Here is a 26,530-nt window from a genome sequence, read left to right as displayed (position 1 = left end):
GCCAGAAAACATGCAATATGGGCATAAGAAACGAGCATCGCGCATATGGATTTACGAGAAAAGATTCCCTATTTTTTAGATAAATTTGTTTGGGACAGAAAGGGAACGTAAATCAGATAGGCATTTTAAAAAAAAAAGGAATACTTTCCACTTATTGATGTTAGATCGTACATGGTTTATATTTACAGAACATTATCTGCAATATTGGAGATCTGAACAATAAAATTATAAATATTAATTTTGGTAGTTTGATTTGCTTTTGATGCACAGCAATAATTTAATGTGATAAACCAAAGAGAAAAATAGTCCATAAAATTACTAGGAAATTATTTAGCCCAAAAACATCAGGAAATTCATTGTGTTCAATTTATGTATCCTTGGTGATTTTATGGAAGTTTACGGAGTTTAGGTAAGGTTGGAGGCAGACATAGAATAACATGACAACCGGTAATGACAGAGGATAAAAAAGGTATTCACTGAATAAATACGAGTTTTTGAAGGAAAATGTAATTTGGATGGGAATAATTATCGATAACACTATTATTATTATTGGGTTTAATGCCATTTTTTTTCAGCACAAGATATGCTATACATGGCGGCCAGTATTAATGCTGGAGGAAGAACCCGAGAAAATCCCGGAAAGAACCACCGACCCGCGAGAAGCTACCGGCAAGCTTTCTCACATATCCACATTGGCCGAGTCCGAAACTATCTATAACAAAGCTAGAACTACCATCCTCACTAGAATATATATGAAAATAGCCAATCGCAAATATTCTTGCAAGCATTAGCTTTGAGAACGTATTGCATCTCTAAAACAATAGGTGTTTCAGTGTATAAATAATATGTTATCCTATGTTGCTTTTACGTCCCAAACACTGTCTAAGATGACATATATCATCACTGTTTGGAACCTTAATCTTATTTGGTCATATCCTTTTTCAATTTTTCTATTTCGTCTGCTTTAGTATAAGTTTTCCAGACATCTGGAAGGTTTGGTGCCCTTCCTCTATGCTCTTGCTCAAGATTCTTAATGTACGTAATCATAAACCACTCCCAGAATGTAGATGTCAATGGATTTGGGTCACCTGGAATTTTCCAGCGTGTATGTATCGTTTGATAGTTCTTGTATGGGACCCACGTTTCACTTGCGCTAGAAGGGGTAAATTCGAATTCACTTGCGACTAGTTTTTGGCAGCTTTCTGTCGTGAGGACCCTTTGGCCATCGCTTTTGTAACCATTGCAACCTTGTGGTCTGTGAACTGGAGTTTCGTGCATACCCTTATGATTTGGTTGTGAGCTGATGCAGATTTCCCCACAAAAAGGACACGCATCCGTGCACCCAACAACTAAACGTCGTAGCATATCTAAAACACCCGCCTTCATTTCTTCGTATTCAAGGTTGCGAAGATTCGTGATATTATCGAATTGGGGTTTTGCGGTCTTTAGTTGATTTATCAGCTCGCTTGAAAAGTATTTCAAATCTACCGTTTCACCACCAAACATGTCTGACAAACTTCTGATTTCATTTACCATGAATTTAGACGAAGCCGTTTGAACAAAGGATTTTATCCAGTATTTCATTTTAACGTCATTTGTGCCGTCCATTCCCTTGGTTATGCTTGGTCTTGCGCTCATTTGCTTTTCTGTTTTCTTGACATAAGTTCTGAGGTCTTTCGTGTAACCGAGGGCAAGTCTGTCTAGGAGAATACGCAGTTTGGAAGGATTGGCTCCATCTGCTGTCGAATACTCATCAACGTATCTACCGAGCGAGGTTTCTATTATTTTAGTTGGATTTCTTATATAGTCCATGAATTGGCTGAATATTCCATCTTCTGCCATCTGACACAAAGTTGTATATAAGAATGATTTCTTGTTGTTTAGAACTCCCATATAAACCCTACTTCTCATATCATCTGCAATCTCTCGTGCAATATTCTGCGTTGTCTTGTGTTGAATTATATTTGTAAGTACTTCGGACACTCTTCTCACAAATGAAAGAGCATTGCTGGTCTTTTCGTAGTTGGTTTCGAAAAGAATGAGAAAGTTCTTCTTTTCTTTTTCAAGAAGGCGAACGGGGTCAAAATAATGATGAAATTTCTTCTCGTTTTCTGAAAGTGCAGTGACAGCAATGGACACAGCAGCAATGGCAAGATCGATTTCAAAGTCTTTCGTCAGTTTCACACCTAGAGCCTCAATTTCTTTTTCTCTTCTTGACACAGTTTGAACAATTTCTTCAAGTGAATCCTTTTTGTAAGGGGATGGTTTTCGGGTCAGTTCATTTAACCGTTTCTTAACATCTTCTATAGATTTATCAACAATTGTTTGCACGTTTGTTAAAATGTCGTCCGTTATGTCTTTCTCGTTTTTCAATAAATGCGATGGCTGTATTTTGACTTCACGTCTTTCTCTTGGCAACACAGCTCCACATTTCTCTATAATCTGTGCCTTGTGGCTAGGGAATTTCTCTATCAAGATATCAAGAGCCTTTCGGGCAATGTTGCTCTTCTGCTCATGCGTGTTACACAAGGTTTTGACTTCTCCCATCCATCCGTTCCACTTCGCTTCAAAAAGCACCATCATTTCGTCTCTGGATGATATGTTGCCTTGAACCGTATTTAGTTTCTGTGTTTCTGTCTTTAGGAAACCTATTACTTCCTTCTTGATCTTCTGTTTGAAAGAATTTACCTTGCTCCCCATCAAAAATAGCTTCGACTTAAGAAGTTGAAGGTTTGCAATCTCTAGCGTAAGTTCTTTGATGAGATCGTCCTTTATTTTAGATAAGTCTTCAATGCTGGAGTCCTCCCACTGGCACATGTACTGTATATACTTCTGAGGAGCATGTTTAAAGAAACCCTTTATTGTTGTTTTCATGTCTTCATGGGAAGCTGTGATGGCTTTACTCATTTCGTCCTGACTACTGAGGCAGGTCTCTCCCATCTTGCTAGGATCAGGGCAATTCATTATGTCAATATACATTTTTGATTCACATTTGCTAGCTTCCATTCTTAGTTTCCAGACTAATTCACACCAAATCTTGTCTAGGCATTCACGTGCTTCTGTCTCAAGAGTGTTTCGAAAGAAATAAACAAAGTCATCTTTAGTTATCGCTCTCCATAGGGAACTGACATGCAAGCTGTAACTTGAGAGATCCTGGCTTGCACATTGCTTGCAAAACTCCTTGAAAGTATTTTTCAGTTTCGATGCACTTTTGATATACCCTTGACTAACTGGTGCCATTGGCTTTTCACCTTCCCACAAGGAAGGAACATAGTGAACATCATTGTCAACGTCAAATTGAATTACATCGCGGAAACTCTTTTCTTCTTTTTTTTCCATCAGACAAGCACTGTGAGTGTAAGTATTCAATTCTTCCTTAAGTTTCCTGTTTTGACTAGAAAGTTCACCACGTGACTGTGAATCGACGTTCTGGTATACAATGGCACATGATGGATGAAGACCTACATCCTTCATACGGAGAAAGGCACGAACTGCTATTGGCAATACCTCTGTCAAATATGATGTATTTTCTCCCATCAGATTAATGAGTGTTTTCTGCCCTAAGCCGACTATGAATGTAGTAATTTCATTGTCGCGTCGTCTTCTTAATTCCTCTGTCATCTCTGGGGAACGCACTCCTTCCGTGTCAACGAGAAGAATATAATCAACCTTTCTAGAGTCAGACTCATTGTTGGTCACTTTCAGCATTTGGATCTGAATGCCTCTAGTACACCTCCCTGCACTGACAGCAAATCTACACCCAAACATCGTATTTAGTAGTGTCGATTTTCCAGAACTTTGCATCCCGTAGGCTGTCAAGACTGTAAACTTTGGATTCTTTTTTTCATTTGGCCCTGTAACCAGTCGAGACAGGCTCTCAAAAATAGCTGATATCCATGTTATTGGGATTGATCCTACGTCGGCATCAAAAATTTCCAAAGGGTTTCCATCTATAAGAAATGTTGCTGCCAATTGCGGAAGATCATATCTTAGATTGTATCTCTCCCCGGGTTTCTGGGCCTGGATTACCTCATACATCTGGCCAAGTTCTCTAAAGAAATGTTCTATCCGAAGATGACTCTTGCTCTTCATCTCATGTAGCTTCTCCAGTTTCATCTGCAATTTTTTCATCTCTTCTTTGTTTACGTTCGCCATCGTTTTTATCTGATCTTTGATTGAAGTTTCCTTCTCAACGAAATACATAAGTTCCTTTCTGGAAAGTTTGTCTAACAGTATCTTCAGCCATCTGACGCAAACAGTTCTTGTCACCTTCTCCTGGATGCTAAGCAATTTTAGAAAATGAAGGATTGCATAGGATACTCCATTTTGAAGAATTTTTGCTTGCTCTCGTCTTATATTCACCTTCTCCATTTCTTTTTTATTCCTGTATTCTGTGATATCTCCTGATTTTGGTATTTTAGTCAATCTTTGAATTTCAATTTCTGCCTCAACCCAATTTCTCCACAGTTCTTGATGAAGTGGCATCAGCTTATTCTTCCTGCATTCCATTTCTTCCAGTGATAATGATTCCATTATCACATCTGCTAGGTAAAGCCCGTCTTTAATTTCCTTTTCATTTTGGTCCAGCGATATACCTTCCCATGAGATATGTTCAATACGCGTCTGTGCTATTGATTCATTTGCTTCCCATTCTTTCAAAACATACCTAATATTCTCTTTTAGTTCAGCATTAGTGAGAGCTTCTGTGTTCAAGATAAGAAAATTATTTTCGATTCTTATTACTGGAATGCCTTTCGTCTTCTCATTGTCGTAAGTGACGATAATAATACGTTTGCCCAGTCGTTGAATAGACTCCAAAATGCGCTGATTATCTTTGTCGGTGATGTTTGAAGCTGGGCATGCAATACAGAAGATGGATACTATTTCCATCAAACTCTGCAGCTGTCATGGGTATTTTACTGCATTTCCTCTCATGTTTAAGACAGTTACAGGTTTGTGGCACATATTATCCCCTGATCCATTCGGCAGATACCAACTGATTTCCACCATTCCATCAGAACAAACTCTTCTTTTGGTTGATCCAGTTGAGTTTCTGTGATAAAAGATCGGATGAGCTTTATCGGTGTCACTCATCAATGTGTTAATTGTGCTGGACTTTTCGACACTGTCTGACTGGAATCTAATAAACCCGATGGTAAGAAATGGAAGGCAAACAATACTGTCCTCCTCAACGGGTCCGTCTTTCTTTCTTGACCATCTTGCGGTAATACTTTTCAATGGCCACACGTGTGCAGTTGGAGTGTCATGAATATGATCGCTGGTAATAAAAGGAATCGCTAACTTGCATTCCCACAAGAGACTTGCAATATCTTGCTTCAATATCGGGTCAGAGCACAGATATACAGCAACAACTACGTCTAATGGGTGTATTGTGTTTGACGGCGTAGACCTAGAAGATGGAAACAAACCATCGGGTACAGAATTAGCGCCAGGTGAGCCAAAAAGTTCTGATAGTGCCGATAGAGGAGTAGAACCGGGATAAATACTTCTTCTTTGTCTAAAATCTGTAATATTGCTTGCTTGGTTAGTTACTATTTCAAGGTCTCGAGCCTTGTAATTGCAAGAAAATAATCTGTGTAAAAAGAACCTACATAAATCTTCTTGCTTGTCTATTTTCTTATCATCCAGCTCTTCATCCACCAGTCCAAAAACATCGTCATTCGTCATCTTACCTAGAAGAGAGACGAGATGTAAAAAGGAAATGTGCTAAATGAGCGTCTTCACCTGTACAATTATAAATTATAGAATGTGTGCGATGTTAAACGCTATATTAATTGCATAAATTCCAGATGAAGACTGATCAGCTTGAAAAATTATCGAACCTTTTACGTGTCACGCACGCAGTCATTCTGACATGATTCAGTCGATTTTGGTATTTTTTAGAAGATAGGTAATTTATATCTCTACAGCACCTTATTCATGAACGCTGCCAAGGGCTAGAATGGTATAATAGTTTATCCTCGTCGTTTACTCTCGATCAGTTGTGTAATTGTTGCTTGAAGCATGATTCATACAAGTGTGTAGAAACCTCACTGTAAACAGTAGGAATGAAAGAGGCACATGAAAGGTAGCGTCTAATGTTTACTAATCAAGACATGAGAAGGCGCTTGGCCAACGAGGCGACGAATCTCTCGACGATAAAGCGTTTTTCGACATATTACCTGCGAAAATGCCAGCATTGTGTAAAAATTCTAATTATACCAACCATATACTTAAGCATACACGGGCGATATTCTTCCTACATCGGTTATTTATAGTAAGCGAGCCATACACAGTTTGCAGGGATTTATAAATCAACTTGCCCAACTCCCAGATTAAGCAAGCTCAAGTTTCCAAGCAACCTGCTCACGAGCAAGTTCAAAAATTGAGTTGGGGTTTGTTAGTGTTCCGTTATCAAATGAAGCCAGTTTGTACAAATAAGGAGTAAGGCGTTAATTGTTAATAATATAACTTGCGAGATTTCTTTGATGGGTGCGTTTGGAAATAAAAGGCACTCGTCACTATCGATTACCAACCAGAATTTCATTCAACGCATTACTGATGAACCGAAAATGTATGACCCAAACCGCGGTGCTTATGATCTTTTGCTTTTGTGGTAGGTTAAAGGTCTTCGATAAGTAAATGCTGCTGGCAAACAATTAAAAGGATAAAATAAGTGTTCTCGATCTCAAACGTCGGCGTGTTTAATAATTTGATACTTGTCAAGATGACTAGATGATAACTGTAAAATCAGTGTTAACAAATCTTTCAGCTGCGAGCATAAATTAATCATTTCGAAGAGACTAATTATTCTTGATGTAGTTGATGAAAAGAGTCTGCTATCTTATTTAGGCAAGAAAAGGAAACCAGACGACTTTTCTGTAATGAACCCATTTTACAGAAAAATAAGCAGCATATTGCTGATAAACGTACAAGAAAAACTTCATCGTAGATTAATGAGTATCCATGGCTAGAACACGAGTCGGCAAATGAATCAATGTTCTCCAACATCTGCCGAAAATATCCCAGATCTGCTCAAAGGAAAATCGGGATAGAAAATACGTTTTCTATAGGGACTGACAATTATAGGAAATACCCTATCAGATCCCATGATTTAAGCAAAGTTCATCTGGACTACATTGCAAGGAGCATGCATGAGATTGGAATGGCGCATACTCCATTTAAAAGGTTGAAGGCAGCGTCCATCTCACAGATGGCAGCAACTCAAATTGGGAATGCGCTGTTGAACCATTGAGAATGTGAACTAGTGCGCTTATAGTTTCTCTTTAACACTGTCTTCACCCTTGAAAAGCAAAAATTAGATGACATGTGGAAGCGGAAGCAGACATGTGAGTGGACATAACACACCCAAGAATATCATAATAGAGTGTAATCATTGAAGATTTTGACTATATCAGTGATGGACGTATTTTTACGTTTGGTTTCCTCTTGGATGGATAATTCAATCTGCATAATCATTTGAATTTTAATTGTAACGATAAGCACTAATATTGTGTATCAAAACATGATTAAAATTAAATCAATACAGCTCTGTTATTGGTTATTTAAACTCTCTCTCTCTCTCTAAATTTTATCCATTTTGAAACCATTTACTACCTGACTATTTCTGAGGAAAGCTAAATGTTCTCACGGACAAATTTAATGTACTTTTATAAAACTTGTAAAATCCTGAAATCCCCTCCCCCCCTCCCAACCATTTCCCCTCCAAAGTTCCTCTGTTACCAATTAACTAAGCTTTATAAATTGCAATATTTGTACAAAATTCGTTTGCCAGTGATTTGGATGCTCATTTTTTTAAAAATTGCATGTCTGTCGTATGATGAGAATATTGATTCTATCTTTGGTGATGTATTATACAATGTCAACTCTATACCCAAAGGAAAAAAAACCCCGAGACTCTTTTGAAACTCATAAGGAAAAGCCTTTGTTGGATTGCTCTGCACGTATGCTATACACATACTTATACGTATAGTGAAAAACGTGTATCACTCATCTGTCAGTAGTGAATGGGGTCACTTTAGCGACAATGGGAATTAGCATTAAAAACCACCCTGGGTCACTTTGGCGACAATGGAAATTTAACATGGGCAAAAAAACCTGGGTCACTTTGGCGACAAGGGAATTTAACATTGGAGAAGGGGAAAAATGTCTAGGGACATTCTAGGGACAAAGGCATTCGAACAATGGAAATTTAACATGGGAGATATTGCTGGGTCACTCTAGGGACAATGGGAATTGAACATGGGGAATAGAGTTTGGGCTTGTCTAGGGACAAGGGGAATTGAACATGGGGAATAGAGTTTGGGCCTGTATAGGGACAAGGGGAATCGAACATGGGATTTTGTTTTTAAAAAAAAATATTTTTTAAAAAAGGGGTAGGCAATGGAAAGTCAATCTCTTTTCGAGAAATGTGGGTGGCCCTGAAAAGGGCCTTTGGTTTTATGTTAATATTAACATAGACGGCATCTGTCACGTCTTCTTCTTCTTAAACACCTTCTAACTGCAGGTCCATACACAAGTACCCTCTTGAGGCATCCTTGTCTTTCTATGTAAACTCTTCTCATCCATAGACTAGTATCTGTCCTATCGACAACAGTCCACTTGGGCCGGACATACATGGGTATGTCCGTCCTGAACATCATTGTTGACACAAGGGTGGAATATTGAACGTCGGTCCACATCTTGAGGCTCCGAAAACAGGTGAGTGATTGCGCTGAACTGCGTTTATTTATAGGGAGAGGAAGGATTGAAACGGATTGAATTCATTGACCAATCCAAACACGCGTGACAAAATTCAGTCAGCCCGCATCCAATCCGAAGAGAGCAGTCTGTGACGTCACGTGGTCTATATAGATTCACTAGCGCCTGTGTGCAGTCAATCTATGCGACAGTGATTCAACATGACGGAAACTCAGAAAACGATTCACTGGGGTGCACCAGCAGTGGAGACCGCCCAAGGGAACCCGGACTTACTTTCAGAAGAGGTACATTGGGATTTTGTGGATTTTCTTACCTAGCAAGAATTTGTTCCGGAACCTTCGTCTCATTCTTCATTACCGCAAGTGGAGAATTTTAGACAGAGACAGAAAGAAGAATTGGTGAAATTTATGCAACGACAAAAGGAAGCGGAACAAGCTTTTCTCCTACAGCAACAGCAACAGCAACAAGAAGAGGTAAGAAAAAAACAAGAAGAAGAAGAAGTAGCAGCAAAGAAACAAGAGGGTGAAAATCAAACGGTCACGGTACTGTTGGACATTTTAGCGGAGTTAAGAGGTCTGAAACAAATGTATCAGACTTCTTTATCACGACCGAAGAGAATACGACCTTCCCGAGCTAAACACGCCAACCCTGTGACTAAGCCTACCGTACCACCATTAGTGATTTCAACCCAATCATCATCATCAAAAGTAGGTCTCGGCCGTGGCAAAGGCTTAAGGCAGTTAAAGTTGATTGCTTAAACTCACCCCTACACCAAAAAAGGCCCTTTTCAGGACCACCCACATTTCTCTCGAAAAGAGATAGCCTTTCAATTTGCAAATAACTCAAAAATCAACAAAAAAAACCCATTTTACCCTTATAGTACGTGTCTGTGTATGAGTGCGTGAGTGTAACTTCTTATTTAAAATCAAAACTCAAAGACACTTACCTTATATAATTAATGTATTCTTTTCTCCATAGTTACAATCCAATTCACAATTTATAACAGAACACTTTATAAAGTTCATACACTTCTTCTGTTTCTTTTTTTTACTCTCTCTGTTTTTTCAATTTCTTCACCGTCACAGTCTCTTCCTCCTCTTCCTCCTCACTTTCTTCCCTTCTTCTTTTTTTCTCCTGTTTCTTTTTCTTCACCTGGCTGCTTTCTTCCTCTGAAGAATCTCTCTCTTCTTCTGAAGAATCCCTCTTTTCTTCTGACTCTTGTTTCTTTTTTGGGCAATCTGGAGACCAATGTCCTTTTTCTTGACAATAATAACAGGTATCTTGACTTTTGTCTTTTCTAGTCCCTGTTTTTTTCTTTTTTTGACGGTCTGGACACTCTGAAGACCAATGCCCTTTCTTCTGACAGATATAGCAAGTATCTTGACTTTTATCTCGAAAGGAAGGAGAGTAGTCCGTCGGCTGGTCTGAAGAGAATTTTCTAATGACCCCTCGCAAAGCTCTGATGAAACGTTCGATTTGGTTAGTCTCTTCCATCGTTGTGCTCGGTTTGAGAGTGAAATGAATAGTGAAAGGACAAGACACACACCCTTTTATATACGCTGGTTTGCCATGACTATAAATTAGTCTATGGTGTTTAAACTTGAGTCATTTGACGTTTTGCACTCAAGATGAAACGATCCTATTCATTCGAGAAGAAAGAAGAAGAAAGTAAGAGGCAGAAACGTGATCTATCGCCTCGTACCAGAGCTGAAGTCTTGGCACAAATTCATGCCAGTGATTTTGAAGAGGACATGAGTGAACCAGAATCTGAACCCTCTAAACAAAGTTCACCACCCTTAGTCAACCCTGAAAAGTACTATTCCATTAGAGACGGAAAAGCGCTCATCTAGAAAATTTAGAACCACGGCTTACACCTACACAGTGAAGTTTAAAGATTTCAAGTCCGACGTACCATTGGAGAAAGCAGACGGGTTTATCACCGAGATGTGGGATTCTTTGCTCACCGCACTCAAGCGACAATGTCAACCCAAAGAAGACGATCGCTTGATAGATCGCTCCATAGATCACGACAGCTTGAAGTCCCCTGTTTGGATCGAGTTTAGCAGACCCGCAGAACTAACCCCTTCCAATGTCATGGACAAGATTCAACACGTACAACAATCTAATGACCAGTTTGACATCACCGATGGTAAAGCCACACTGAAAATGGCCCACGTCTCTCTTCCTCAAGGGACAGGACGCAAAAAGGTCTTATTGGTGAACGACCTTCGCAGTACCAAAAAAGAGTCTCGTCCAAATTAACAACCCTCAAGACCAGATGTGTTTAGCCCGAGCCATCGTGGTGGGACGAACCTATGCCAACAAGAACGACACGACAGAATGGAAAAGAGCCTGGAAAACTATTCAACGATCCGACCGAGCCAAACAACGAAACGAAGCAGAACTCCTGTTGCAACAAGCTGGCCTGTCCAAAGACACACCCTGTGGCATTCCTGAAATGCAAAAATTGCAAGATGTCCTAGCTCCATTCTACACCTTGAAAGTGCACCCTCAAGAAATGCGCGGACCTCTGTTGTTTCGAGGGAAAGACTTTAAGGACGGAAAATACATTCATGTCTATTATCACGATGACCATTTCGATACCATTACCAGTATCACCGGATTCCTGGGATATGTATATTATTGTGAGAAATGTGACCATGGCCATAAAAATCGAGAACAACACAAACATTTTGGATGGAAATGCTCAGGATGTTTGGCCTCTCCACCCTGTCTGAGCGAAGGACAAGAAAGAGTACATTGTCCTGCTTGTCTGCGCACGTTTGTCAGCCCTGCCTGTTACCAACAACATCTGAAGACGCAAGGTTCACAGCAGAAATGTGCTTGTCAACTGCTGAGATTGTGCCCTACGTGTGGACAAGGCCTACGTACCAACAGTACCAAGACACACGTATGTTCAGGAAAAAAAAAATGTCACATTTGTCACCACATCGTGGACTTGGAACACGAATGCTACGTGCAAAAATACCAACCCCCACCAGAGAAAGAGGACGGTCACAAGAAGAAAGGCAATTTCATCGTTTTCGATTTCGAATGCATGCAAGAGACCGGCATTCACATTCGTAATTTCTCCGTGGCTCATCGAGCGTGCGAGAAGTGCATTCAGGAACCTATCTTCAGTCATTGCCCTCACTGCAGCAAGATTCCCGGAGGGCGTGAAAAAATCTTTCGAGGACCGAACACGTTAGCCGATTTTGCCCAATGGGTCTTAGACCCCATCGACAAGACGTGGAGCCAAGAGGACATCGAACGTTACGGAGATTGTCATCGTCATGCCACAGTGATGGCTCACAATTTCTCCGGATACGATGGACAGTTTCTTTTGAGGTATTATACGGAACAAGGCACCGAGCGTCCTAAAGTGACTTTGAACGGAGCCAAAATCATTTTCATGCAAGTGGGACAAGTACAGTTTAAAGATTCGATGAGCTATTTGGCCATGCCTTTGAGTCGAATGCCTAAAACGTTTGGAATGACAGAAATGGCTAAAGGGTACTTTCCACACTTTTTCAATACGGAAGTCAATCAACACGCCGTTCTACCCCATTTACCGGAGGCTCACTATTACGACCCCGACAACATGCGTACCGACCAACGAGAAGCTTTCTACGCTTGGTACCAGGCTCACGCCTCGGACCCATTCGACTTTCAGGAAGAAATGCTAAAGTATTGTCGTTCCGACGTGGACATTTTACGACGTTGCTGTGGAAAATTTCGAGAACTGTTCATGGAACACGGATGGGTCGATCCTTTAAAAGAAGCTTGCACCATTGCCAAAGCGTGTTCCTTAGTGTACCGCCAACGATTCATGCCTGAAAACACCGTAGCTGTCATCAGTCCTCAAACGACCAACTTTGTCAAACGTCAATACTCGGTCAAAGCCCTACGTTGGTTACATTACTTGTGCGACAAGGAAGACAAGTGGATTCAGCATGCCCGCAACGGAGGGGGTGAAAAGACCATCGGAACGTATTCGGTCGATGGTTGGGACTTAGAAAACCCCGAGATCGTGTACGAGTTTAACGGCTGCTTATTTCACGGATGTCCCGTCTGTTACCCTGACCGTGGCACTAAAAATCAGTTTTTACAACGAACCATGGAAGACCTGTACCAGGCCACTTGTCAGCGACGCCTAAAGTTGGAACAGGAAGGATACCAAGTGGTGGAAATGTGGGAACACGAGTACGATCACCGTATGAAAACCGATCCCGAATTTAAACGCCTCGTGGAAAGTTACCAGTTCATGGACCCGCTGAACCCGAGGGATAGTTTGTACGGAGGAAGGACCAATGTCACCTGTTTGCTGTACCAAGCCGACGAAGAGAAAGGAGAAGAAATCAAATACTTGGACGTGTGTTCGCTGTATCCCTACGTGTGCAAATATTGTCACTTTCCTGCAGGGCACCCGCAATTGCTGACGGAACACATCGACCTGAAAAACATTCGACAATACGAAGGCTTGATCAAGTGTAAAGTTTTGCCTCCCGTGCTACCTCACCATTGCCAAGGTAAACTGATGTTTCCTTTGTGCCGTACTTGTGCTGAAACGTGCAACCAAGACCAACCTTGTCAGCACACCCAGGAAGAACGGGCCTTGACGGGGACGTGGGTCAGCGTAGAATTGTTCAAAGTTCTGGACATGGGATACCAACTGTTAGAAGTGTACGAAATTTGTCACTTTCGCAAGACACAACAATACCACAAGAGTGACCCCAGTCAGAAGGGCATTTTCGCAGACTACGTGGATGCCTTTTTGAAACTGAAACAAGAAGCCAGCGGCTATCCGTCCTGGTGTCACACTTTCGAAGACGAAAAGACATTCAAAGATAAATACTATGAACAAGAAGGCATCTCTTTAGACCACATCGAGAAAAACGAAGGCAGGCGATCGTTTGCCAAAGTGATGTTAAATTGCTTGTGGGGTAAAATGGCACAACGACCGTGTTTACCCAAGACGGAATATTTGACAGAACCTTCCCGCTACTTTCAGATGATTCACGACAAAAGCAAATACATGAAACACGTGGACGTCGTTCGCGAGGATTTGATCTTGGTCAATTACGAAGAAGATCTGGACTTTGTACAAGACGACCCCTTTGGAAATGTCATCATTGCGGCTTACGTGACAGCTCATGCTCGCTTACAATTGTACGAAGCTTTAGAACTGTTAGAGGAACGTGTCCTGTATTTTGACACGGACAGTTGCATTTACATCCATCACCCGAGTCAACAGCACCCTGACATCGAAGGAGACCGGTTTAGGAGCCTGGACAGACGAGCATCCCGACGACAAGATTCTAAGTTTCGTCAGTGGCGGTCCAAAAAATTACGGCTACGAAAAAACTCATTCAATCAGCCTCCAAAGAGGTCATCGATACCGTGTGCGAATGTTGTTTGAACGTCTTGAAAGGCACGATCCCTTTGTCCAAACACCAGAAAGAATGCTTAGGCAAACATCGTCACGTTCTTCGCCAAATGGTTCAAAAGAAAATTCCCATTCGTTAAAAGAAGAAGATGTTGGTCCAACGTGGAGGCATTTTACCCCTCTTGTTAGGTCCCTTGCTGAAAGAAGTCTTGGGAACCATGTTGGGAGGCCTGGTGGGAGCAAGATAAAAAGGCCCTCGGAAGTCCCAAGATCTCTGAATCGACCCCTGACAACCCCATGGAAGGACGAAAACTAGCTTGAGTGCCTTACAAACGATGGATGGAATACCATCGTTGGCAAGAACAACGCACCCCGCATTTACCTCCCAATCCCAATTTGAGCGAGATGTCCCAGTTACAACACGAATTGCAGTCCTTGATGGATCGCCAAGATTTGTCCGAAACAGAAAAATCGCAAACCTATGGTCAACTCTTGCAACGACTGCAACTCTTTCACCAGAAAGCTTTAGACGAAACAGCTCTACCCACTCTGAAAGATTTTAAGACCTTGATGAAAAGTCCAGAACCATCACCAGTACCAGTACCACCACTACCAGTGACCAAGAGAGAAAAAGGAGAAGAAGAAGAAGAAGGGTTTCAAACTCCACCAGAAAAAGTACGCAAGTTAACAACACCACCTACCTCCAGAATTGGATGGATTAAAAAAATGATGGCCACCCCTTCTTCATCACAGGAGAAAAAGAAAGTGAAGACAGAAGTGAAGGCAGAAGTGAAACAAGAACCGATATCGCCCGCTCAGACATCCTCCTCTTCAACACCTATTGCCGGTCGCACACGCAAAGCATTGCAATCCAAGAAAATACCCCAAGAGAAAAAGAGTAGCATCCTCCAAGAGTGGGTGTCTTATTAACACATAAACACAAAATAAAATGGAAAAAGTCTTAGCCAGCATTTACTACGATCCCTCCCATCCTGCAGGTTACGCAGGAGTTCAAAAATTGTATCGTGCTGCCAAAACTCGACTGAAAAGTCTCCGTTCACCTCAAGTGCAACGATGGTTACAAGAACAAGCTACCTACACTTTACACAAACCCATTCGACGCAAGTTTGCCAGAAGTCGCACCCGAGTGGAAGGCATCGATCATCAATGGCAAGCCGATTTAGCCGATGTCTTTCATTTGGCCAGCTACAATCGCGGCTACAAATATTTGTTTTGTGTCATCGACGTCTTTTCCAAATTTGCCTGGGTCGTACCCTTGACTTCCAAATCGAGCAGCGAGTTAGTGCGAGCCCTGCAACGAGTGTTGAAACAAAGCGGTCGTCACCCTCTTCGACGGCAAACGGACAAAGGCACCGAATGTCTGAACCAAGCTTTCCAAAAAGAATTAAAGAAACGTGACATTCATTTTTTTACCACCGAGAATCCCGAAACCAAAGCCAGCATCATGGAACGTTTTCAACGCACTTTGAAAGAAAGCATGTGGAAATATTTTACGCATCACCACACTCTGAAGTACATCGACATCTTACCGCACCTGGTGCAAGCGTACAACCAATCTTACCATCGAAGCATCGGACGTGCCCCGCAAGAAGTGACTCCCGAGAACGAAGTGTTGGTGTTTCAGCGCCTGTTTGGTACGTCCCCGACGAGGGCTGTCCCCAAGAAAAGTGGAATGTTGGCCGTAAGAGATTGGGTGCGCATTGGCAAAACCAAACGCACTTTCGACAAAGGTTACTTACCTAACTGGACGACCGAATTGTTTCGTGTCACTGGACTAGTGCATGGTCGTCATCCTGCCGTCTATAAATTGGAAGACATGAACGGAGAAGTGCTCAAAGGAACGTTTTATTTGCCCGAGTTACAACGTGTCACCAAAAAAGAAGACGACGTGTACGACATCGAAAGCATTCTCGAACGCAGAACCCGTAAAGTGGGCAAACGACGTGTCAAAGAAGTCAAAGTACGTTGGAAAGGATATCCACCCAGTTTTGATTCTTGGATCGACGCTTCGCAAGTCATCGACTATAAAAAGAAGTGACCATCATGCCCTTTCACACAGACGCAGCTACTTCGACCACTCCTTCACCCAGTTCTTCTCTGCAAGATTTACAAAAACAACCCTTGTGGATGTGGTGTGGAGAACGGGTACCTAAAACGCAAATCGTCTTTTTCTGCCAAATCTTCGTGGTGTATTGTGTCATCGGGGCAACCAATGCCAATTTGAGTTTGCAACAAGGAGACAAACAATTGTGGACAATTTTATTGAGCAGTTGCATCGGTTACCTGCTTCCCAATCCCTCCCTGAAATTCTCTTCCAACGGGAACCACGGGAACCTTGTGTTCAGTGCCAGTGCCAGTCACCACTCCAAGAACAACCAGAACCCCATTTTGGGCGGAGACACGCCTCTGACGTCCAGTAACCCCTCGGACATCCACAGAACTCTGGAATTATGAGTCACCAAAACCAATTTTACTTAACCTTACCCAGTGACAGTTCTATGAAGGTGTTTCCCAACAACACGTTGTGCTGTTACACGGCCAAATTACCTCAGGCCATCCCCTTAGATCACGAAGCCCATTGGGAAGTGGCTTTAGTGGAAATCATTCATCCGACCCAAGTCCTCAATGTCCTTCCCAATCAAAACTTTTTTGATGTAGAAGTTCATGACGAACAATTGCAACAGTACTTGGATACCCATGACAAATATGACAAGAAAACCCCTGGCACAAAAAATCAAAGGTACACCACCTATCACTTGTTCATTCCCCCAGGCTATTATTTTAGTGGTCAACATTTGGTCAGCACCATTACCTCCAGGTTTAATGTCGTGTTTCTTAAAGCTTTGGAAAGTGTCAAAAAAGTGTCACCATGGAATACCACAAAGCAGCTCGTCGCTTCTTGATGAAATTTGACGGGAGTAAAGTACTGTCCATTTTATTTCGTCCTGAATTGTTTGACATGTTGGGCCTAGACATGGACATGAGAATGGCCATGCTCAAGAAAAACGAATTACCAATCGTTTACGACAACGAGTCTTTTAGCAAGTTATTTCGTACTCCGGTAGAACTGAACCAAGGACTGAATTTGATGTTCGTGTACTCCGATGTGGTGGAGTACAACGTGGTGGGACACACCTCTGTGCCGTTACTGCGTGTCATTCCTTTCAAAGTGGATTCTGCCACGGTCACTGACGAGGAAGGTGGAAACACTTATCACGTTCACCGCGAATTTGTCCATCCTCACTATTTGCCTGTCAGCAAGTCGTATTTGGACACGGTCAACATTGCTATAAAAGGAGATCTGGGACAAAATATTCCATTCACCAAAGGAAATGTCACGGTGAAACTCCATTTTTGAAAACGGTTCTCTCACGACTCGTAAGTCATGTATCCAGTGTACCGAGGGGTTGCTCGACAGCGAGGACACGGTTTAGGAGATATGTTAAAATCGGCTTTTCGTTCGGTGGCCCCGGTGTTGAAACCGATGGTGACACGCGGATTGCACGCCTTGTAAGATGCGGCACTGGCGCAAGGCAAAGAATTTTTCCAAAATGTCATCATCGACAAACAAAACCCTAAAGAAGCCTTCATGAGGGCAGGCAAAAATGTCTTGCTGCAAACGGGCAAAGACCTTTTGGACCGACGCGAAACACCTATAAATGCCCTGCACACTAACGAGTCAAGCATTCAGCAAGGACAAGGCAGAAAGAGACGACGAAGAAAACACCCTTTCACCAGACTTCACACGTCTAAAGCGAGAAAGACAAAGAAAAGAAGAACCGTTCGAGACTTAGACGTTTTCGATTATTGAGACACAAAACAAAATGATGCACCGACAGTCTTGTGCTTGTTCCAAGTCGGAACTGGATCTCTTTGCCATGCCCCCTACCATGATGACGATGCAAGAATCCCAATGGGTGGAATTTCATCCCGTCTCCTCTTTGACGGATACCGCTCCCATCGAGTTTGAAATCAAAGGACAACCCGAAGATTACATCGATCTGAATAGCAGTTACCTGTATTTGAAAGTGAAAGTGATCAAAACGGACAACACCAATCCAGGAGGCGATGCTAGAGTAGCTCCTGTCAACAATTTCATGCATTCCTTGTTCAGCGAAGTGGACTTGTACTTGAATAACAAACTGGTCAGCAGCAGCATGGATACTTACCCATATCGTGCCTACTTGGAAAATCTCTTGACGTACGGAAAAGAAGCCAAGAATACTCATCTGGATGCTTGCGTGTTATGGAAACCTGACACGGCAGGTGTAGGCACGTTTAGCGACACAGTTCTGACAGAAGATGACAATCCTCACAATGTGGGGTTTAACGACCGTCGTAAGAAAATTCTGCAAGGGCAAAGTTTAGAACTGATGGATCGTTTGCATTTGGACATGTGGTTGCAAGAAAAGTATTTGCTGAACGGAGTGGATATCCGTCTGAGACTGAATCGTAGCAGTGCCGCTTTCCATTTGATGGCCCATGCCAACGAATACAAAACTATCATTCAAGAAGCCCGACTTTACGTGCGTCGTGTGGAAGTGTTACCTAAAGTGGGAAACGACGTCAGTCAGAGGTTGAGCAGAACGATCGCCAAGTATCCGATACGACGCGTGGAAGTGAAAACGTTCACCATTCCCGCTGGACAGCGATCTATGATCGAAGATCATCTGTTCCAAGGACAGTTACCCAAGCGTTTGATTGTTGGTATCGTCAGGAATTCAGCCTTCAACGGAACCCACGATCAAAATCCCTTTTGAGTTTCAACATTACAATGCGTCCAAGATCGAAGTCAGTCGCGACGGCAAGACCTTGTGTACCCGACCCTTTGAGCCCAACTTTGGTGTCGCAAAGAATTATTTGAGATCGTACTTGTCCCTGTACGAAGCCACGGGACAGTTAGGAACCAACACCAGTCACGGTATTTCGTACGACGATTATGCAGGAGGCTATGCTTTGTGGGGTTTTGATTTCACTACAGACCAAGGCAGCGACGAGGGACATTTCCACCCTATAAAATCGGGCCAGATTCGTGTGGAACTTCAGTTTGCAAATCCACCTCCAGATCACACAGTGAACGTCCTCCTGTATGCAGAATTCGACAATACCATAGAAATCAACAGTTTGAGAGAAGTCATTCTATACTATTAGAAGCTATGGAAGACTGTTATCCCTCTTTGCCTAGTGGAGAAACTTTAGACATGAAATGTGAGGAGACTGTGGAAGAAGTTATCATGATGAAGTCGAGATGGCCAGAACAAGAAGCCCATTTAGTCTCCTGTTTTGCCAAACACTTGGCCGAAAAAATGACGGAATTGATAAGAAAAATTGCTATGGATGTCAAAACGATCATCCCAGTCAAATTCAACACGATAAATGCCTGATGCTGAGTCAAGAAGAAAAATTGGACGAGTATCTGGACGAAGCTTGGAGTCTCATCTCGGACGAAGTCGTGTGGCATCAGTGGTATAAAGACTTGCGTGAAGACTTGCGTGAACATTCTTTTCCACCATTAACCACTCAAGAGATCCATCGTATCGAAGCTCTCCTGAATCAGAGTGAGGAGACGAAACGAAGAAACGGTTATTTGTCAGACATTTTCAAGCAAAAGGTCAGGATCGAATTGATGACTTATTATTACCTGTGAAGAAGAAAAAAAACATGGATACCTGGGAACTTTATTACCATTTGAACCACAGTTCGTACACGGCTTCTTGGAATCCTGTCGTCTGTGCTGAAGATGAACTCCCTCATCGCAAACCTCAAGACCATCAAGCTTATGTCATCAACAGGGACGACAGTCATCTCCCAGGAACCCACTGGGTAGCCGTTTACTTTCCTCAAGAAGGATGTGTGGAATATTTTGATTCGTACGGATTGTCCCCTTTGGAAGACGATATCATCGACTTTATGAGAAGAAATGCTCAGACCACCCGATTCAATAATGTGAAATTACAAGGCACAGATTCCTTGGTGTGTGGACAATATTGTGTGTATTTTCTGCATCATCGCAGCCTGGGCTATTCCTTAGAACATTTAGTAACTCATTTTGATCCTCGTTCTTCTTCAAGAAACGATGTGAAAGTAGATCGATGGTTTTGTGACCATTATGCTTATCTTTTGTCTCAAGCTAGGAAACGTAGTGTCCATCAATGGCCTAATGACTTCCAACAGTGGAAATCACAATTTCATTCACAACGTTGTCAGCCCTGTTTAAAGTAGAGTGTGAATTGAAAAAAATGTTTGTCATTTGAAAAAAATGTTTGATGTTATATGGTTGGATTATTGTTAAAAAATGTTAGAGTTGTTGGTTAGTGTTAAGTGATTTTGAATAAAAAATGTTGTGTTTTGAAAAAAAAATGCCTTTGTGGTTTGTTTGGCTATAAGAATGTTGATTTATGGTCTTTGAGTTCTTACTATCCCCTCTCATGACACTCATTGAACGTTGCGGCTCGAAAAACCGTGGAGGGATGTTTTCCTTCACGTCCGCGCTTTGACTTTAAGAACCGGGGCAGTTTCCAGTCTAGCCATCCATTGTCGACTCATCCCCCTACGAAGATGTGCTCCAAACTAGCTAAGCTAAACGAAGCCTACGTGAATTTGCATAGGGTCAGACACAGTCTGATACCGAAGCCAGAAGAGATAGAGAATGTGAGAATGCTAAAAGTCACTGAAGACCTGATAGAAGAGCTCTTCAGAGAAGAAGTGAACAGGGAGAAAGAAGAATGGACAGAGAAGTACAGACTTCAGAGACAGCAGCAACAGCAACAACAACAACAGCAGCAGCAGCAGCAGGAACCTGAACCTGAGAGAGGCTTTGTCGATTGTCGTATCGACACAAAAGATTTCTTCTTCTCTTTCCGAAGAAGCAGACCTATCGTCAGAAATCTATCCTCAAAAAACGTCGCATTCTTAGAAACTAAAAGATTGCCATAGCAAACAACCCCCCCCCCAAAAAAAACAAACAGCCCTTTTCAGGGCTACCCCAATACTCTAGAAAAGAAATATCAATCGATTTGCCAATGTGTGTAGGTAGAGTAGTTGAATATAAACACTAACTCTTTTTTTATAGTGAGAGGGTATGAGTTTGTGTATAGGATTGTGTGTTTGTAAGTGCTCACGTACGTTGGTGTGGATAGTAGATTAAGATCATGTTTTTGGCTGTTTGAGGTGTGGGGAGAGTAGATTTGGGGGTTTGATTGGATTGCTTTGGATAGTATATTGAAGTGATTAATGAAATTTTTTTTAGAATAGTAATGGGTAGTATAAAAAAGTGAGCGAGTGTTTCTTTTAGGTCCGCGCGTTGTTTTGGTCATGATCTAGGTAAGATCATATTTATGTTTTTATGGGGGGATGTTTTCCTTCACGTCCGCGCTTTCAGTATAAATTGAAACTCGCTGGGCAGTCTAGCTACCCTTGTTGATTGATGAAGAGAATGAATACCAGAATTGTGAAACTGCTAGAACTTGAGATGCACCTGTAATATGCCAGGCGCCTGTTGAATGAACTGGCCGCGTAGGCCATTGTCGAAGAGGGAAGGATGAGAGAGGAGGAGGAAAGAAGAAAAAAAGAAGAGGAGGAAAAGGAGAGAAGAAATTTCAGAATCCCAGAGACAGAAAATTGGGATTCTGAAGCCACATATCCCGCCTCTGCTCTCCCCCAAAAAAGAGTGAAAAGATACTGGGGAAGAAGATGTGTGTGTGGCGCCAGGCCACGAAGGTGCCAGCATTAGATAGGTGCATCTGGAGTTAAAAACCAACAGCCCTTTTCAGGGCTACCCAATACTCTAGAAAAGAAATAACAATCGATTTGTCAATGTGTGTAGGTAGAGTAGTGTGAATATAAACACTGATTCTTTTTTCATAGTGTGAGTGTATGTGTTTGTGTTTGTGTTTGTGTGTTTGTGTTTGTAAGCGCTCACGTAAGTTTGTGTGAATAGTAGATTATGGGTTTGTTTATTGTTTCTTAGCGTATGTGGAAAGTATAGCTTGGGTTTTGTAACCGTTCACGTACGATTGTGTGGATAGTAGATTATGGATTTGTTTATTGTTTCTTAGCGTATGTGGAGTCTATAGTTTGGGTTTTGTAACCGCTCACGTACGATTGTGTGGATAGTAGATTATGGGTTTGTTAAATGTTGCTTCACTTATGAGAATAGTATATTATATGAAATGAGAAAGTAGGGGGATGTTTTCCATCACGTCCGCGCTTTTCGTATAAGAACCCACACTATTCGTCGTTCAAACCATTCTAAGGAATAAACAAAGAAGATGGAGGTGACAAAATTATTTAACGATTTGAGACATAGCTATTTTTGGATCATGGATGGAACTTATGTAGTAGAAAGATTGAATAAGGAAGGAAGATTTGAAGGTAGCCTGAACAATGTGAAGAATCTTGGAGTAGCAAAAGATCAAATAGGGGGAATGATTGAGGAAGAAGTAGAAAGAATCAGAGGATTCATTGACCCACCTTACGTGAGAGTAGGTACTTTAAAGGAAGCCTTGGATCATATCACAGAAGTCAGGAGCTTCCTAGAAAATAGCTTTCATTGGACTGACTGGTGGTACGTAAAGTGGGGTTGTAACCAGTTGATAAAAGCAGAAGAACTAATTAGAGAGGTAATGAAAGTAGAAGTGATGAAGATAAAAGAAAAATGGAGCAAAGAGAGAAAGGAAGAAGAGAATAAGAAGAAGAAATTAGAGTTTGAAAGATTGAATAACAACTGGATGAAGATACAGGCCAAGTTCCGAGGCATGGGTCACCCGGACTGGATACCGGAAACAGAAAAGAAGAAGAAAGGAATGATGGCAAAAGTTAGAAGATGGCTACAGAAGTGGAGGAAATAAAAGAAGATGATGATGAAACGAAAGGCCCTTTTCAGGGCCACCCACATTTCTCGAAAAGAGATTGACTTTCCATTGCCTACCCCTTTTGTAAAAATTGAAAAAAAAAAAAAATCCCATGTTCAATTCCCCTTGTCCCTATACAGGCCCAAACTCTATTCCCCATGTTCAATTCCCCTTGTCCCTAGACAAGCCCAAACTCTATTCCCCATGTTCAATTCCCATTGTCCCTAGAGTGACCCAGCAATATCTCCCATGTTAAATTTCCATTGTTCGAATGCCTTTGTCCCTAGAATGTCCCTAGACATTTTTTTCCCTTCTCCAATGTTAAATTCCCTTGTCGCCAAAGTGACCCAGGGTTTTTTGCCCATGTTAAATTTCCATTGTCGTCAAAGTGACCCAGGGTGGTTAATGTTAAATTTCCATTGTCGCCAAAGTGACCCAGGGTGGTTTTTAATGCTAATTCGCATTGTCGCTAAAGTGACCCCATTCACTACTTCTGTCTATATATTTATGTCCGACAATAAAGATATACGCATGTAAAACTCACGTCTATGGCCTGTATTCATTGTGTTTTTAATCCTAAAATCAAAGGAGTGCAGAATAAACTGTTTTGCACTATAAAAACTCGCTCTAAAAATCAAAGAATTAACATAAATATAGGCAGATAAATACCACAAACAAAAACCTAACAATAAATGTTACAAATTCGTGACCTTAGCCTTTCAAGGTCAAATGAGGCATCATAATGTCACGGAATGAAACAGCCGTGCCCTGGAATGACTCAACGGAAGTATGAATATAATCCATAAAAGAAAGGGATAGGAAAATGTAAGCAATGAAAAACTATATTTTGAAACCTTTCGAAACTGTTCACGACGGCTACACGACCGCATTAGGAAAACGTGACTGTGTCGGTTGCATTGTGAGTATTGTCGACACAGACTAGAGCATGACTGATGACTCATATCAATCCGCTTGTTTTCTATTGGGTTTTTCATACCCACTAACGTCCATTTCTCTTACGCACTCCTAGACTCATGGATCTTAATGGAAAGTGACATACATTTGCAATTGAATTTCCTGTTATGACTGAATATACTGTGTTTTTTCTTAATATATTAAAATTATTACGATCAGCTTCGTATATTTGAAACTAACTCTCTCTCTCTCTCTCTCTGTACCAGAAATAGGAATGACGAATACATTCAACTTAGTAATTTCTGTTTCGATTGTTTGTCTTGCTAAAGACTGACGGACAAACATATAGTATAAAGAACAGAGGAAATCTCCAAACACTTTAAGCCACAATATATGAAGGTCGATCAGACTGTGCCATTTGTGCCACATGAAACTGAGACTAAACCATTACAAAAAAGTATAAAGACACCAAACTGAAAGCTCTTTTTCTGCCGGTTCTCAATTTTAATTGAGACCAAAATAAATTGTTGGAATTGCCATTTGATCCTAAATATCATTTATGTTTCTTTGTGGTTGCCAATTACATTATATGAGAGATTTATACGAAAAGAGAAAGAGACTTATAGAAACTATAAACCCTTGTAAATACTATAACACCATGTTATATGCAATTTTTCCACTGGGACCAAAGCTATTTGGTCGGATTACAGAGCATTCTGATCTTTATTCGGATAAATGATGAACCTCATATAATAAGAAACTATGCTTCATGTGATGACAAATATATATATATATATATATATATATATATATATATATATATATATATATATATATATATATATATATATATATATATATATATATATATATATATATATATATATGAGCATGCACTTCTACTGATGTGGTTTGAAATCCATGTTTATTACACGTTGCACACAAACACACACACTCATATATATATATATATATATATATATATATATATATATATATATATATATATATATATATATATATATATATATACACATATCACAAAACATTAGGCCATTTGTAAAGATACTCGCGGAAAGCGCGTGATTCAGACTGTTTAGACTCGTATCTGGGGCATAAGTATTTCTGATGATTCATGGGATCAATACCTGTCAGTGTGCGATAAGGTTGAGTATACATAACACACCCACATGCCAGTAACGGCTTATCGTTTAACGGAAAAACTTACTTGCGACGAGAGAGAGAGAGAGAGAGAGAGAGAGAGAGCAGCGGGGGGGGGGGGGCGAATCGGACATTTTGTCCAATCGCCATTTGGCTTAATTAATACCTTCTGCACTCAGCGGATCCGGTGTCGTCAGCGCCCGGTAAAAAAAAAAACGACGTCGTCGTCGGGGGGGGGGTCGTCCAATCGTCATTTGGTTTAATTAATACTTTCTGCGCGCCGATCCCAGCGTCGTCAGGGTCCGGTAAAAAAGCGCGACGACCGCGTCGATGTCATCGCCCCCCCCCCCGCTGCTAAGAAGTTATTTACAATGAAAATTATTTACAACTAACCGAATATTTGGTCAAGTCCGATACGATATCGTGTCCGAGGATCATGTAAATTTATCGTTACAAATCCATGTGGGGTCGACTGAGCATGACTAAAAAAGTTTCGAAAACCATTAAAGTCCATGTCACCGCCGCACCATGTCTGCCAAATATTTCGTAGCGTGTGTGTATCAACGCCGTTGAATACAGCAAGAATATTACAGTTGTCTCTGATTACTTTTGGAATCTGAGTGTATCGTTGAGTGACATATATCACGTCGGTGTTTTTATGCCTCCCTCTGGAAAATATCCTAGCTGGGTTTTTTTGATTGTCTAACATAACATCATCGTACACGACTAGATTGTTAACGTCGCCATCAATATCATCAATACCTGGTGCATCATTGATATCTGTAATAAACTCAATAACATTTTTTTCAGCGATCGCTGATGCATTCTCGTTAAAATCTTTCAACACCTCGTAGCATCGTTGATCATCCACGCTAGGGGCGATTAAATACAACTTATCCCACTTCATCCATCTCATTATTAAATTGAGTAACAATTGCGTCTTGCCGGATCCAGATGGTCCGATGATAATCATCCGGATCGAGTTTGGTAACGCTGCAACATGCTTAACTGGTTCTCTTGTTTTAGTCGCCGAAAAATCAATTATATTCATATCTCTATACATAAATTATGGATTTATATTGTGTGAAGTGTAGAGTGCGTACTGGCACAAATGATATGACAGCCGTTACAACAAGAAATAATAGATCGGCACTTACTGGTAAGTGTGCACAATGCGGTACAAAGAAATTTAGATTTATTTCTATTAGACCCGGGGATGCTTTAAAAAAAAGCGAGGAGGTGATATTGTAGCCAAGTTATCAAAACTCCCCGGAACACCGTGGGCAAAGTATCCAGGAGAAAAGCACCTCCCAGGATACAGCTACTGTGGCCCCGGAACACGATTAGATATCAGACTCGATGATCAAAATCAGCCCAAACCCGGTGAGTATCCAATAAACGCTATCGATAAGGCGTGTTATGCTCATGATGTTGCTTACTACAAAAGTAGCGATCTGCAACAGCGTCATATCGC

At 41.3% G+C, this 26,530-nt stretch overlaps 1 pseudogene across 1 annotated transcript in view; it reads right to left on the bottom strand.

Moving 5' to 3' along the window:
- Positions 1-317: 317 nt before the first annotated feature.
- The window catches only part of LOC149770110 (interferon-induced very large GTPase 1-like), a 41,587-nt pseudogene continuing 15,374 nt past the window's right edge, over positions 318-26,530 (bottom strand). Inside the window, exon 3 of the transcript XR_016418948.1 lies at positions 318-5,693. The product of XR_016418948.1 is annotated as an interferon-induced very large GTPase 1-like (transcript). The remainder of the gene's footprint in view (positions 5,694-26,530) is intronic.

Source organism: Sinohyriopsis cumingii, unplaced genomic scaffold, assembly GCF_028554795.1.
Source record: "Sinohyriopsis cumingii isolate HCF-2022 unplaced genomic scaffold, ASM2855479v2 utg002698l, whole genome shotgun sequence".
Taxonomy (NCBI): Eukaryota; Metazoa; Mollusca; class Bivalvia; order Unionida; family Unionidae; genus Sinohyriopsis; species Sinohyriopsis cumingii.
Note: the sequence above shows the minus strand (reverse complement) of the source record. Positions and strands in the feature narration are given on the sequence as shown.